At 37.1% G+C, this 13,257-nt stretch overlaps 1 long non-coding RNA gene across 2 annotated transcripts; it reads left to right on the top strand.

Moving 5' to 3' along the window:
- Positions 1-610: 610 nt before the first annotated feature.
- Positions 611-5,065, top strand: LOC105219257 (uncharacterized). Of its 2 annotated transcripts, XR_008471962.1 has the most exons (4): positions 611-751; positions 799-988; positions 1,046-1,262; positions 1,912-5,065. It is a non-coding gene; the product is annotated as an uncharacterized LOC105219257 (long non-coding RNA). The 2 variants fall into 2 exon arrangements; XR_008471961.1 differs by lacking the exon at positions 1,912-5,065 and having other exon boundaries at positions 799-992; positions 1,046-1,073.
- The last annotated feature ends 8,192 nt before the right edge of the window (positions 5,066-13,257 follow it).

Below are 13,257 nucleotides of genomic sequence, written 5' to 3'. Positions count from 1 at the left end.
AAATATTTTGTAAATGGGTTTGAGAAATATTTTCGCGTCGCTACGGACTAACGATAGAGAAAAAGTAGCATAGTGGGTAAACAAAATTAACCCCAACACTTGAGATTAATGCTGTTTCAAATAAATGTTTGTCTTTTGCTGAAAGCATCTTCTTTAAAAGTTCAAGCCAAGTTCAAGGTGATTGAAAAAAACTTTTTTCCCAAATTATCTCCTATGGTGTGAATTAAGCAAGGAATATATTATTTCTTGCATCGAAGGGGTTTGTAAAGTGAAGTAATTACTAATCTAAAGCTAATATAAACTTGTGTCCCTAACTTTGTGAATATGCCTTAGAGGGAACGATTAACTGAACCCACAACACTATAAGCAATAAATCCGAACTATCTACCTAGGAGTTGAAGAAAAGTACAGAAAAGAAAGTTGAAAATTACGAAGAATGTTGTTAACATTTCTTTTATTGACATCACATAAACAATAGTACAGCAAAATATACAGTAACTGTACATATAAAACACCACAAGCAGGCCTGTACTCTTCCATACAAAAAAATATAAATAAAGTAGTTTGAAAATTCCCTAAAAAATATAAGAATCATTTGAACGGTTCTATTCTAAAGAAGTATGGCATTCCCGATTCCGTTCGATAGCAGGCGGTATAATCTATGCTCAGCAAAAACTCTGTCGATCTTATGGCGCACCGATGCATTGGGAAGTCTCTGCCTGTGCGTTCCTTAAATTTATCTGTAAAAAAGGTAAACACAAATAATTTGTAATATAGTATTTCAGTATTTGTTTTAAGGCTAGAGGTTTGTCTAACGATTGTACTTACCGACGAAGTCGCGCAGACTTATGCTCGTTTCGGGTGACGTGTGTTCGGCTAAGCAATCTAACACTTCCTCATTGATGTTTGGATAGCGATAGCGGATGCGCATAAAGTAATAAGATGCTTTTGTTCTGCAATCCATTGTCTTTGAGCTTCTGATAAATATGTATGTAAGTAATTTGAAGATGAAGTGATAATTGTTTATGTTTTCTATTTTTGTCAGGAATTGTAAATTATTGTTCGGCACTCAATGACTTCTGTTGAGTCAATGATTTTCAATCTGTCTGGAACTTGCTATTTATACTGCATCACCTCATACTGCCTCCATTCTTGCATATAGCAGATGTGTATGTATGAAATAGACGAGCTGAATTTTGTTACCTGTTCTTGTTTTGTGAGAAAAACCTACCACCTAGACAATGCACAAGTTTAAGATCCAGGTAAATAGATGTTCATCTACATCTCGGGTTTTTTCGGAAACTTGCTCGTTTTGAGTATTAAAACACATAGGTATGTATGTATATAACGTAAAAATGTTTTAGTAAAAACAAAAAAAAAAAGATATACATGAGAGATGTAGTGATGGTGAGTGACCTGGAAGTTTCAGCTTTTTTGAGTATATTTCTACTATTCATACTATTCATAATTTCATCTTCATTTCAAATAATTGCTCTCGTTTCTACCTCGCTCTCAATTATTTCAACGACTACGATGTCGTTACTATACTCGTTTCAAAATTGGGAATCCCAATTTATATTCGATAAATTATTATAATAAACACGTAGACTTTCTTACTTCATTTTAAAACGATAACAACAACGTGAATCGGGCCGAATATTTTCATATCTTGTATATTGACCGGTAGCACAGTTTGTATTTCCTAGGTATATATTCAATCATGATTTATGAAAAGGAAGTATCGGCATCCTTACGTATTGAGCATCTCCTTTTCAATAATCATAATAAATCAATCTCATAAAGGTTAAGCAGTAGAAATGCAAATATACAAGGCAACAACTAGGAATTCCCCAACGGGGGATATTGTCTATTTAAATATTACTATTTATCCCGTTCTGCTTTATGGTGCAGAAGCTTGGACGATGTCAACATCAGATGAGATGACACTAGGAGTTTTCGAGAAGAAAATTTTGCGCAAGATTTATGGTCCTCAAAACATTGGCAACGGCGAATACCGCAGATGAGCTGTACGAGCTATACGACGACATAGACATAGTTCAGCGAATAAAAAGACAGCGGCTATGCTGGCTAGGTCATGTTGTCCGAATGGACGAAAACACTCCAGCTCTGAAAGTGCTCGATGCAGTACCAGTCGGAGGAAGCCGAGGGAGGGGAAGGGCTCCACTCCGTTGGAGGGACCAGGAGGAGGGCGACCTTACACTTGAGATCTCCAACTGGGGCCGAACTGAGAAAGAAAGAGAGAAGTGGCGCACTATCATCTATTCGGCTATAACCGGCTAAACGGTTGCTACGCCAATCACACACACACATATATAGATATTTAGTTCACGATCGCTATATGCTAAGTCTGGCCCCTTGCTGGTTTAGTGTAAGGAAGTGTAGGGAAGTCTCAAGCCTGGTTTTACATAGATAACTTTGATAATGTAATTACATTGATCATGTTGTAACAACTTTTTGACTTCTAGCTACATGGTTACGTTGAAATATTTCGTCTCAGTCTGACCAGGCTATGCAGTCACGTGGGTAACTCTATGAAGTATAGTATATATTTTAGCTATTACTAAGTTAGCATTATTTTATATTTATTAATTTTTCAGTCCATTACTTTAAATTGCTCCTCTATGAGGAAGGGTATGGTATTCACTATCCCTATATCTCACCATCCCTCGTCTTTTAGATACCTCACTTAATGCTTGAAATATTCAATATAAATACATATAACTAAGGAAATATATATTTAAATATAGAAGTTATTAGTCGATGGCGATGAATAAGAATAATCATTTTTTAAAATAAATTTTCGTTATTTATTTTGTTTTAAGTTCATTAAAAAGAAAGACATTATATATTACACTAACTTAATGCTGACATAGTCATAGTAAGGCATTTAGTATTTGGAAAGAATTTCGATCAAACGGACTTAAGAAGGCCATACGGTTCGTATAATTTGACACTAACATATTTTTAAACCGGTTTTATCTTGTCAATTAACCGCCGAATGTTGGTTTATCAGTATAGGCCGTAAACTTATAAATAGTTTACCGGAGTCAAATGATATACTTTAGATGATCACTTGAATGTAAAGTAATGTCCACTGTAACCATTTAGCTAAAGTACCATTTAATTTAGTGGCAAAAAAGGCACACAAATAATGAGAATTTTTGTATAAGAGTGTTTGAAAATCAGACTTGTGAAATAAATCTAAATCCAGAGATATTGATGAAACACTTTTAATTTAGTAATTTTATTTTGTAATTGAACAAGAAGAAGAGCATTACTTATCTAAACCCTTAAATTAATAATTTGTTCCTTAAATATATGATAAAGAATAATTTAACAAAAATATTTACGTAATTTTCCACCGGCCGAGTGCCGTCATATACTCGCCCATCTTCCAGCATATTTCATCTCATAATAAAGTGTTGTAAGCGCGATTGTTAACGTTGTACCACAACTGGCGCAACTGTGCATGCTGGGCCGAAGTATGCTTCGTAAACGAACGTAATAGGTGCCTTGGAGCCTCGGAAAAGGCGGTCGTTATGAAATGGGCTGGCATTCAAATCGGAAAAAAATGCAAAACGGTATGAGGGGAAATTACATGAGTACAGCGGTTGCAACATGTTGCAAGAGGTGGAGCATTTGCAACATATCAAGTAAACACAAGTCAAACTATTAATTAGCGAGAAATGCAAATAATAATAAAATATTATCGAATTGTGCGTGTGCAAATAAATACATAATTTTATTGCTTTAAAAAAATAAAATTTTTGCAATTTTTAAAGCTTTGTAAAAATGGTACAGACATGGGCACATAATGTGCTTCTTGCTATTTGCTTGGTAAACTATATAAAAATGTTGGCATTTTGCATATCCACCGTGCGTTGGTATATTTCTTGTAAATATTTACTTGCGCACATATGCAAGCTTGTTGCCAATTGGTTGCGCAATAGGTACATATGTAAACAAAGCACATATGCATGTACATGACAGCCAACAAAATACCAGCAACAATGTAGGCCGCTCCTGGATCCGGTGGAGGATGTTTGTAACTTCCGCACGCACTTCAAGCGAACGAGTGAAAAAGTGCTAAAAAAGAATCATTGAATTGCAGTAAAACAAAGAAAAAACTATGTAGGCGCAAATGCTTAACCCACTGCGCGCCAACTTCTATTTAGAGATTTTTAATCAATTAATGTATTTATTTATGTTGTTTAAGTTACTTGTGTCGATTATGTGAGTTTTGAGCTTTTCTTGAATCACACGACCTTAAGTTTAAGGCAATTTGTTTCAATTTCTCAAAAAATCATTTAATATATGTATAAAATTCTAGAAATTTATAAAAACTATAGTGTTCTAGATTATTCATAACGCGTTTAAGCATTTTAAAAATACAGTGTTTAGCGTCTCACCTACGTATAGCTTCAAAATTTTTAGATTTATTCTTCTTCTTGACTGGCGTAGACACCGCTTACGCGGTTATAGCCGAGTCCAAAACAGCGCGCCACGTATCCCTCCTTCTGGCAGTTTGGCGCCAATTGGTTATACCAAGCGAAGCCAAGTCCCTCTCCACCTGGTCCTTCCATCGGAGTGGAGGTCTCCCTCTTCCTCGGCTTCCACCAGCGGGTACTGCATCGAATACTTTCAGAGCTGGAGCACTTTCATCCATTCGAACAATATGACCTAGCCAGCGTAGCCGCTGTCTTTTTATTCGCTGGACTATGTCTATGTCGTCGAATAACACATACAGCTCATCGTTCCATCGTCTGCGGTATTCGCCGTTGCCAATGTTTAAGGGACCATAAATCTTCCGCAAAACCTTTCTCTCGAAAACTCCTAGTGCCGTCTCATCGGATGTTGACATCGTCCACGCTTCTGCACCGTAAAGTAGGACGGGAATGTTGAGGGACTTGTAGAGTTTGGTTTTTGTTCGTCGAGAGAGGACTTTACTTTTCAATTGCCTACTTAGTCCATAGTAGCACCTGTTGGCAAGAGTGATTCTGCGTTGGATTTCCAGGCTGACATTGTTATTGCTGTTAATGCTGGTTCCCAGGTAGACGAAATTATCTACAACTTCAAAGTTATGACTGTCAACAGTGACGTGGAAGCCAAGACTCGAATGCGCCGACTGTTTGCTTGATGACAGGAGATATTTCGTCTTGTCCTCATTCACCTCCAGACCCATTCGCTTCGCCTCCTTATCCATGCGGGAAAAAGCAGAACAAACGGCGCGGTTGTTGCTTCCGATGATATCAATATCATCGGCGTACGCCAGGAGCTGTACACTCTTGTAGAAGATTGTACCTTCTCTATTTAGTTCTGCAGCTCTTATAATTGTTTCCAGCATCAAGTTAAAGAAGTCGCACTATAGTGAGTCACCCTGTCTGAAACCTCGTCTGGTATCGAACGGCTCGGAGAGGTCCTTCCCGATCCTGACGGAGCTTTTGGTGTTGCTCAACGTCAGCTTACACAGCCGTATTATTTTTGCGGGGATACCAAATTCAGACATCGCGGCATAAAGGCAACTCCTTTTCGTGCTTCGAAAGCAGCTTTAAAGTCGACAAAGAGATGGTGTGTGTCGATCCTATTTTCACGGGTCTTCTCCAAAATTTGGCGCATGGTGAATATCTGGTCTGTTGTTGATTTTCCAGGTCTAAAGCCACACTGATAATGTCCAATCAGTTTGTTGACAGTGGGCTTTAGTCTTTCACACAATACGCTCGACAGAACCTTATACGCGATGATGAGGAGGCTTATACCACGGTAATTGGCGCAAATTGTGGGGTCTCCCTTTTTGTGTATTGGGCAGAGTACGCTGAGATTCCAATCGTCAGGCATGCTTTCTTCCGACCATATTCTGCAAAGAAGCTGATGCAAGCACCTTATCAGCTCTTCGCCGCCGTGTTTGAATAGCTCGGCCGGTAATCCATCGGCCCCCGCCGCCTTATTGTTCTTCAAGCGGGTAATTGCTATTCGAATTTCTTCACGGTCGGGCAATGGAACATCTGCTCCATCGTCGTCGATTGAGGAATCGGGTTCGCCTTCTCCTGTTGTTGTACTTTCACTGCCATTCAGCAGGCTGGAGAAGTGTTCCCTCCACAAACTCAGTATACTCTGGTCATCAATAACTAGATCACCTCTGGAGTGTGCTCCGGTCTTGAAACCTTCAGTTAGTCGCCGGATCTTTTCGTAAAATTTTCGAGCATTTCCCCTGTCGGCCAGCTTGTCAAGCTCTTCATACTCACGCATTTCGGCCTCTTTCTTTTTTTGTCTGTAAATGCGTCTCGCTTCCCTCTTCAGCTCTCGGTATCTTTCCCATCCTGCTCGTGTTGCGGTCGATCGCAACATTGCGAGGTAGGCAGTCTGTTTTCTCTCCACTGCGAGACGACAATCCTCATCATACCAGCTGTTTTTTTGACTTTTCCGAAAACCAATGGTTTCGGTTGCAGCTGTACGTAAGGAGTTTGATATGCCGTCCCACAGCTCCCTTATACCGAGATTTATATAAGGATAATATCAATGCAGTCGATGATTCGACAAACCTCAAAAGAAGCTAATCGAACTACAACTGGTATAAATCGCATAAAGTAGCATATATAAATATAGATAGTAGTAAAAGCGGCTATACTTGTTATGTATGGTATTTCATACTCTTTTGGGAACTCAGCGAATTGAACAACAACTGGTTCGAATAACTGGCGTAATAAAACTGGCATAATAAAATAACGGGTGATTTTTTTGAGGTTAGGATTTTCATGCATTAGTATTTGACAGATCACGTGGGATTTCAGACATGGTGTCAAAGAGAAAGATGCTCAGTATGCTTTGACATTTCATCATGAATAGACTTACTAACGAGCAACGCTTGCAAATCATTGAATTTTATTACCAAAATCAGTGTTCGGTTCGAAATGTGAAATCCGCTTTTTTATCGACAAATTTTGTTCAGCGATGAGGCTCATTTCTGGTTGAATGGCTACGTAAATAAGCAAAATTGCCGCATTTGGGGTGAAGAGCAACCAGAAGCCGTTCAAGAACTGCCCATGTATCCCGAAAAATGCACTGTTTGGTGTGGTTTGTACGCTGGTGGAATCATTGGACCGTATTTTTTCAAAGATGCTGTTGGACGCAACGTTACGGTGAATGGCGATCGCTATCGTTCGATGCTAACAAACTTTTTGTTGCCAAAAATGGAAGAACTGAACTTGGTTGACATGTGGTTTCAACAAGATGGCGCTACATGCCACACAGCTCGCGATTCTATGGCCATTTTGAGGGAAAACTTCGGAGAACAATTCATCTCAAGAAATGGACCCGTAAGTTGGCCACCAAGATCATGCGATTTAACGCCTTTAGACTATTTTTTGTGGGGCTACGTCAAGTCTAAAGTCTACAGAAATAAGCCAGCAACTATTCCAGCTTTGGAAGACAACATTTCCGAAGAAATTCGGGCTATTCCGGCCGAAATGCTCGAAAAAGTTGCCCAAAATTGGACTTTCCGAATGGACCACCTAAGACGCAGCCGCGGTCAACATTTAAATGAAATTATCTTCAAAAAGTAAATGTTAAAAAAATTTTATGCGTTTTTTTTTTAAAAAAAGTTATCAAGCTCTTAAAAAATCACCCTTTATTAATATTTGTTGTTTTAGCGGTGACCTAAACCTGCCTAAATTGGTAAGCCTAAATTAATTGTCATCGAAGCCATAATAGGCCCAGGAAACGACCTGCTTCGACAGGGTCAAAGACCAAAGGGAGAGTGTGTTAGATGAGTGGAGTTCGGGGCCTGCTTGGGACGGTTAGTTTTAGAAAATATAAATAGTAGTTCAATATATTAACCATATCATATTAAATATGTTATCTTCATACTCTATTGGAGTCATCAGTTTTTATTGTCGCTTTCACGTCATGTTTTTACATCAGCAATTAACATTTTCATAGATTTATGTATCTCAACCAATAAAAGTTTTTCAAAATTTGAACAAATGTTCTCAGTTAAGTACAGCCAATTGTAGTTAATCGTGTTTAGATATTATTAAATATATATTTTTTTTAATTACAAAACTTACTACATATATCAAGAAATCAAATTAGAAAGTAATAGAGCTCCGACAATCTCTTTCGTTTAGCTTTATAAATATTCCAAAAATAATCTTATTTCATAACATAAATCCTTATCCGGGTCTATTTCATATCACTCAGCCATGAACGTGTTAAGCCATGCACTCCCAAATGTATGCTACACTTTTGCAACAGCGCCTGCACATTGTTATTGCAATCGGAGTAAGGGTAGAAACAGAGACAGCAAATTGCACGGAAGGAACGTTTTTCTACATATAAATTGCTGTTGTTGCATTATTATTAACTTTTTTGCACACGCAAGTGTAGTTGAGTAAGGGAAACTCCAGTTGAAAGCGAGTGAGAAGGAGAATTGTTTGTTGTCAACTCTTACAACTTCACAACTCAACACTGAAACTTGATGGTTGGTTTGTCTGCCAAGCAAACATGTTTGACGTTACAGGTGTATGAGTACATGGATAGTTTAACTGAATTCCAAACGGATTGCTATAAAACACGGCGTAACAGCGATGTAAGCTTGGCATGTGCATGTTAAATAACAGCGAGAGAGTGTGCGGTTAATTGTGTCACTGTAAAGTTACGTAACAATTACTCTTTCTCGCTCTTTGTACGGTTTTACAGCATTATTTTACGCTCTTTCGGTGTGTTTGTGAGAAGGTGTTGCTAGAGAGCAATTTCATACTCGGTGGGTTGGTAGGACAAAGGCTTTTGAATTTATTTGGAATAAGAGTATGTGGGATTCATATTTAGATTTTTTTGCAAATATAGAATTTTATTTGTTATTGCTGTTGTTAAAGGTCTAAAAATAATAGTTGTTTATTATTAGCTTTTAAAATTTTCTTAAATCCCAGCGAATTCCTTGTACAGTTTCGCCTTCGCTCTCAGCTCTCATCACAAATTTATATGTAAGCGAGAGAGCTTTTCCTTCGCTCCCATTTATCAACTGTTATTTACCCTGCAACGAAGTTGTAAATCAAAACAAACGAAAAATGCATTTATTTGTTATTGCAATGCCATCTTGTGTACGCGTGAGAGAAACACGTGCCAGCAATAAAGCAGCTGTCTTAACAGCGTCATAACAGCAGCTTAACAGCTGATTGCTTTTCATAAAGACTGATTTGTGTGTGTGTATATTACTATATGTTTGTATCTCAGTCTTTGTGCTGCGTTATTTTCCACACTTAACGGTGTAAATAATGTGAATGAAAAGCCAACGAGCGTGATTTAATAAAATACAATTTTCACACTGAAAATAAATTTAGATGAAAGATTTTTCAACTTTACTGTGGTGATACTAGCTTCTGGACTTTCTCCGAACTTGAAACTGAAGTCTTAACGAATCTTTTGCTTGTACCTTCAATATAAGAATGGGCTATTTATGACCCCTTACATATCAATGAAGTATTGTTCTCTTTCATTTCTGAGTGTTTTCTAGCTATTTAGCGATCACGTAATTGCAATTATAGAATGACACTGAATGACTAGTGCTGGGTCGAATTTTGAATTTATAGATGAGACCACTTGGCAGCTGATTTTGTTGAAGACGTTTCATCGAGTTCTAGATTAGCTCCGGTTTTTGAGACCTACTTAAGGTTAAACCAGTGAAGAACGCTCAAAGATTGAGGAACATTTATAGTGTTCCATGAAAAAGTGGTCTTAGACTACAAAATCTTAAAATATGAAGTGAAAAAAGAAGAAATATTGACTTCTTTACAATTTATTATTAGTTTTATAACGCAATCGATCTGGGTCTAGGAAACAAAAAATGAGAGATAAATTATGGAACAATTATGAAAAGACAAATAGGACAAATTTTTAAGAGTAAATTGATAACTTCTTCGCACATGTTTTGGAACAAGAATATATAAATGTGATGCTTGAAAAGAAAAACAGATGATAGAGTCAGTTCATTATAGGTTCTAAATACGGCTTGGTTAAACCCAAATCAAATCCATTATGTGGAGATCACTCAGTATCTAAATTTATCGGGTAAAATCAAGACCCTAGATCAGAAGAAGTTCATAAAAAAAATTTTGTTGGAACACTTTTTTAACCATACGAGTTTTCCGCAAACAGACAATGCCTTTGAGTAATAAATGTATAGTGGAATCCCTTCCCTTATCATTATAGTCGGCTTTTATGCATCTCAGGCAATTTTTATTTTGATTTTTTCTTCTTTCGAGTGCTTTCGCCTTCTCATTAACCACTACAGCGCATAAAAAGAACTACAAAAACAATGTAATTAATTTTTACTCATGCCACAGTCATCAATCATAATCTATTACTATAGAGGAAAGTAAATAAACTTAAGCGACACGCTTGGTTTCACATCGATAAGCTGTGCAACTTATGTTAGATTACCGAAAACTCCCACAATGGGTGCTGTTAAGTGAAGACCAAGTGCATTTGTACTTGAAAAGGCGCGTGCATTGTGCGGCATGGTGGCCTTGTGTGCAGCCGAGCAACACGCACACACACACATGAATTTGTATTTATGTACCAACTGATTGAGATTGACCTAAGTGTCAGCTGGCCACATTGGTCGTAAAAAAATGTTTGCCACTGTTAAGCAAATATGTAGCAGAGAAGAGAGAGCGAGAGTATGGAGATTTTATACATATATATATATGTTTATTGACGTGAGTATATTGTCAAAGCTCCCTTGTGTATGAGCGTGTATATTTCCCAGTTGGACAGCTGATGTGCGCGTGCAACGAACACACCCCTTTAAATGAGACATTGCCTTTGGTTTTGGTTTCCAGTGTTGTCACACAACAGACGCTTGCCAAGAGAGCGCGCTGTACCGGCTTTATATAGCCACTGTGTGAGCGAAAAGCAATGTGACACACTTGTAACTGGGAAATACATAGGAAATATATATCGACTGTAATTCTCTCAATAGCTTTCAAGTTGATGTAGGTTCTCCAAATACTGTTATCAACACCCACATAGAAAGCTTTAATATTTTGTGGTCAGCACCAATAGGGCCGACATTAATACCGCCTTGGCAGTTGATCCATATTAGACTGACGTAGAAGTGACGTGTAAGAAACGAGCTAGTTGATATTTGATCTGTCATAAAGATTTACATGCCTTCAAAAACAAGAATTAAATAAGTAATTTATGATTTGTGAAGTAGGCAGACTTAATTAACCAAAAAAGTTCTAACAATATTCTGGCAATTATAGGACCTTCAAAAGCTTCACTTGTCCATGTCACACGTTTAGGATGTTTTACTTTCTAAATACTTCTCCGCACCAAAAAACGTTTTCGAATCCATTTTATACTCTCGCAACAAAAGTTGCTAAATGAGTATTATAGTTTTGTTCACATAACGGTTGTTTATAAGTCATAAAATTAAACGAGTCAGATATAAGGTTATATATGTATATCAAAATGATCAGGATGTCAAAATCCGAATGTTTGTTTGTCCGTCCGTCCGTCCGTCCGTGCAACGGATAACTTGAGTAAATATTGAGATATCTTAATGAAATATGGACCGTGAGAGGGTTGGGCAAAATCGGTCCACTGCCACGCCCACAAAATGGCGAAAACCGAAACCACATAAAGTGTCATAACTAAGCCATAAATAAAGTTATAAAAGTAAAATTTGGTACAAAGGATCTGCCTAGCAAGGGGCATATTTGGATGTAATTTTTTTGGGAAAGTGGCCGTGGCCCCGTATGCTTCACCGGTTTTCCGAATTTTGTTTGAAAGCAAATGGTGTTCCGTACTACAATAGAGTTCTAGAAACCATTGAAATTTTGTGGTGCTGTGAAATGTACTACAATGAATTGCATTGAACACACCGAAGGCTTTAAGCTCGTCTGCCACAATCATATGTTTTCTGACATATTGACATACAGAAAATAAATTAAATTCAAAATTAATTGAAATCAAAAAACAAAATTTGAAAAAATTATGTGAAAAATATGTAATATGTATGTAAAATAATATGTAATATGTAATAATTATAATGGACAATAATTTCTTAAGATTGCTTGGAGTTCTAACTAAGTCAGGATCAATTTTTCTGCCTGTGAGTCACTTTGCTGGTATATGGTTTCTAGTGCTTTTATTGTAGTACACAACGTAGTATAGAAACCATAAGTCTGTCTTAGGCATTACTTGTTTACTCTTAAGTTCTTAAGAGTTAATAAAACAAATATTTGAAAATAAAGTTTTTCATTTAATAATCGCAATGGCAAAACTGGTATACAATACATACATACATATGTAAAACAAACAAAATTTGGTAGCTTAGAGGTGTCCACATTCTTTCTTGTATTAAGCCCAATATACGGATTTTCCAACTTATGTTGGACTTTATACCTTGTATATCGGTATCGGAATGTATAAACTTGGATATAATGTAGCTTGGTGGTAAAAACAGTTGAAATCGGTCCAGGAATTACTCCAGCCGCATATACCATATATAATGATTTTCGTTGCTTTATGCCAAATATACAGGTTGAACTATTTGTTGGTTGAATAACAAAAATAAATAATTTGCGAGATTATAAAATGTTCGGTTCCACCCTAACTCAACTCTTCCTTACTTATTTGGGCATTGCTTTAATCAACAGAATCAAAGAGTAAATTCCCGGAACAAGTCCGGGACAAAAGACTTGGCCAGTAGACTTTCTTTTCTCGTAATTATATGCTAGAAACCATGTTAGATGTTAGTGGAATTTGTCTATCGTTGTAGACTACCGTTACTATCTCTTACTAAACTCTCAATATATTATACATATGTATATTTATAGATTATTCGCTGGTAATTCGTACTAGTTTCATCGTAAATAAGGCTTTAAGATATAGTTAAATTCTGAGAAATATTAAAAAGTTTAAATAATATTTACATTAGTTAATTTATTCTTAGCCTCTTCCTTAATAGATTTTACGAAAATCCAACTGTATATTATGACTTTAACATTTGGCGCTTTCGTAAAAATTTCAGACCGCTCTCAACACTGTTAAGCGCTCTCCTGCAGCACACTCTTCGTCTCGCACGATTTTGTCCTTCGTAAGTATTGAAAGCTTACAAGCAGTGACTCTACTGACACAAATACGAAGGCAAATAGACAAGCGTTGCAGTATTGTGGCTTCCACAGCTCTCTTCGTAACACTTACTTACATTGCATACTTTACGGCGGCTGTTGC

The sequence above is a fragment of the Zeugodacus cucurbitae genome, chromosome 2 (genome assembly GCF_028554725.1).
Source record: "Zeugodacus cucurbitae isolate PBARC_wt_2022May chromosome 2, idZeuCucr1.2, whole genome shotgun sequence".
NCBI classification, from domain to species: domain Eukaryota; kingdom Metazoa; phylum Arthropoda; class Insecta; order Diptera; family Tephritidae; genus Zeugodacus; species Zeugodacus cucurbitae.
Note: the sequence above shows the minus strand (reverse complement) of the source record. Positions and strands in the feature narration are given on the sequence as shown.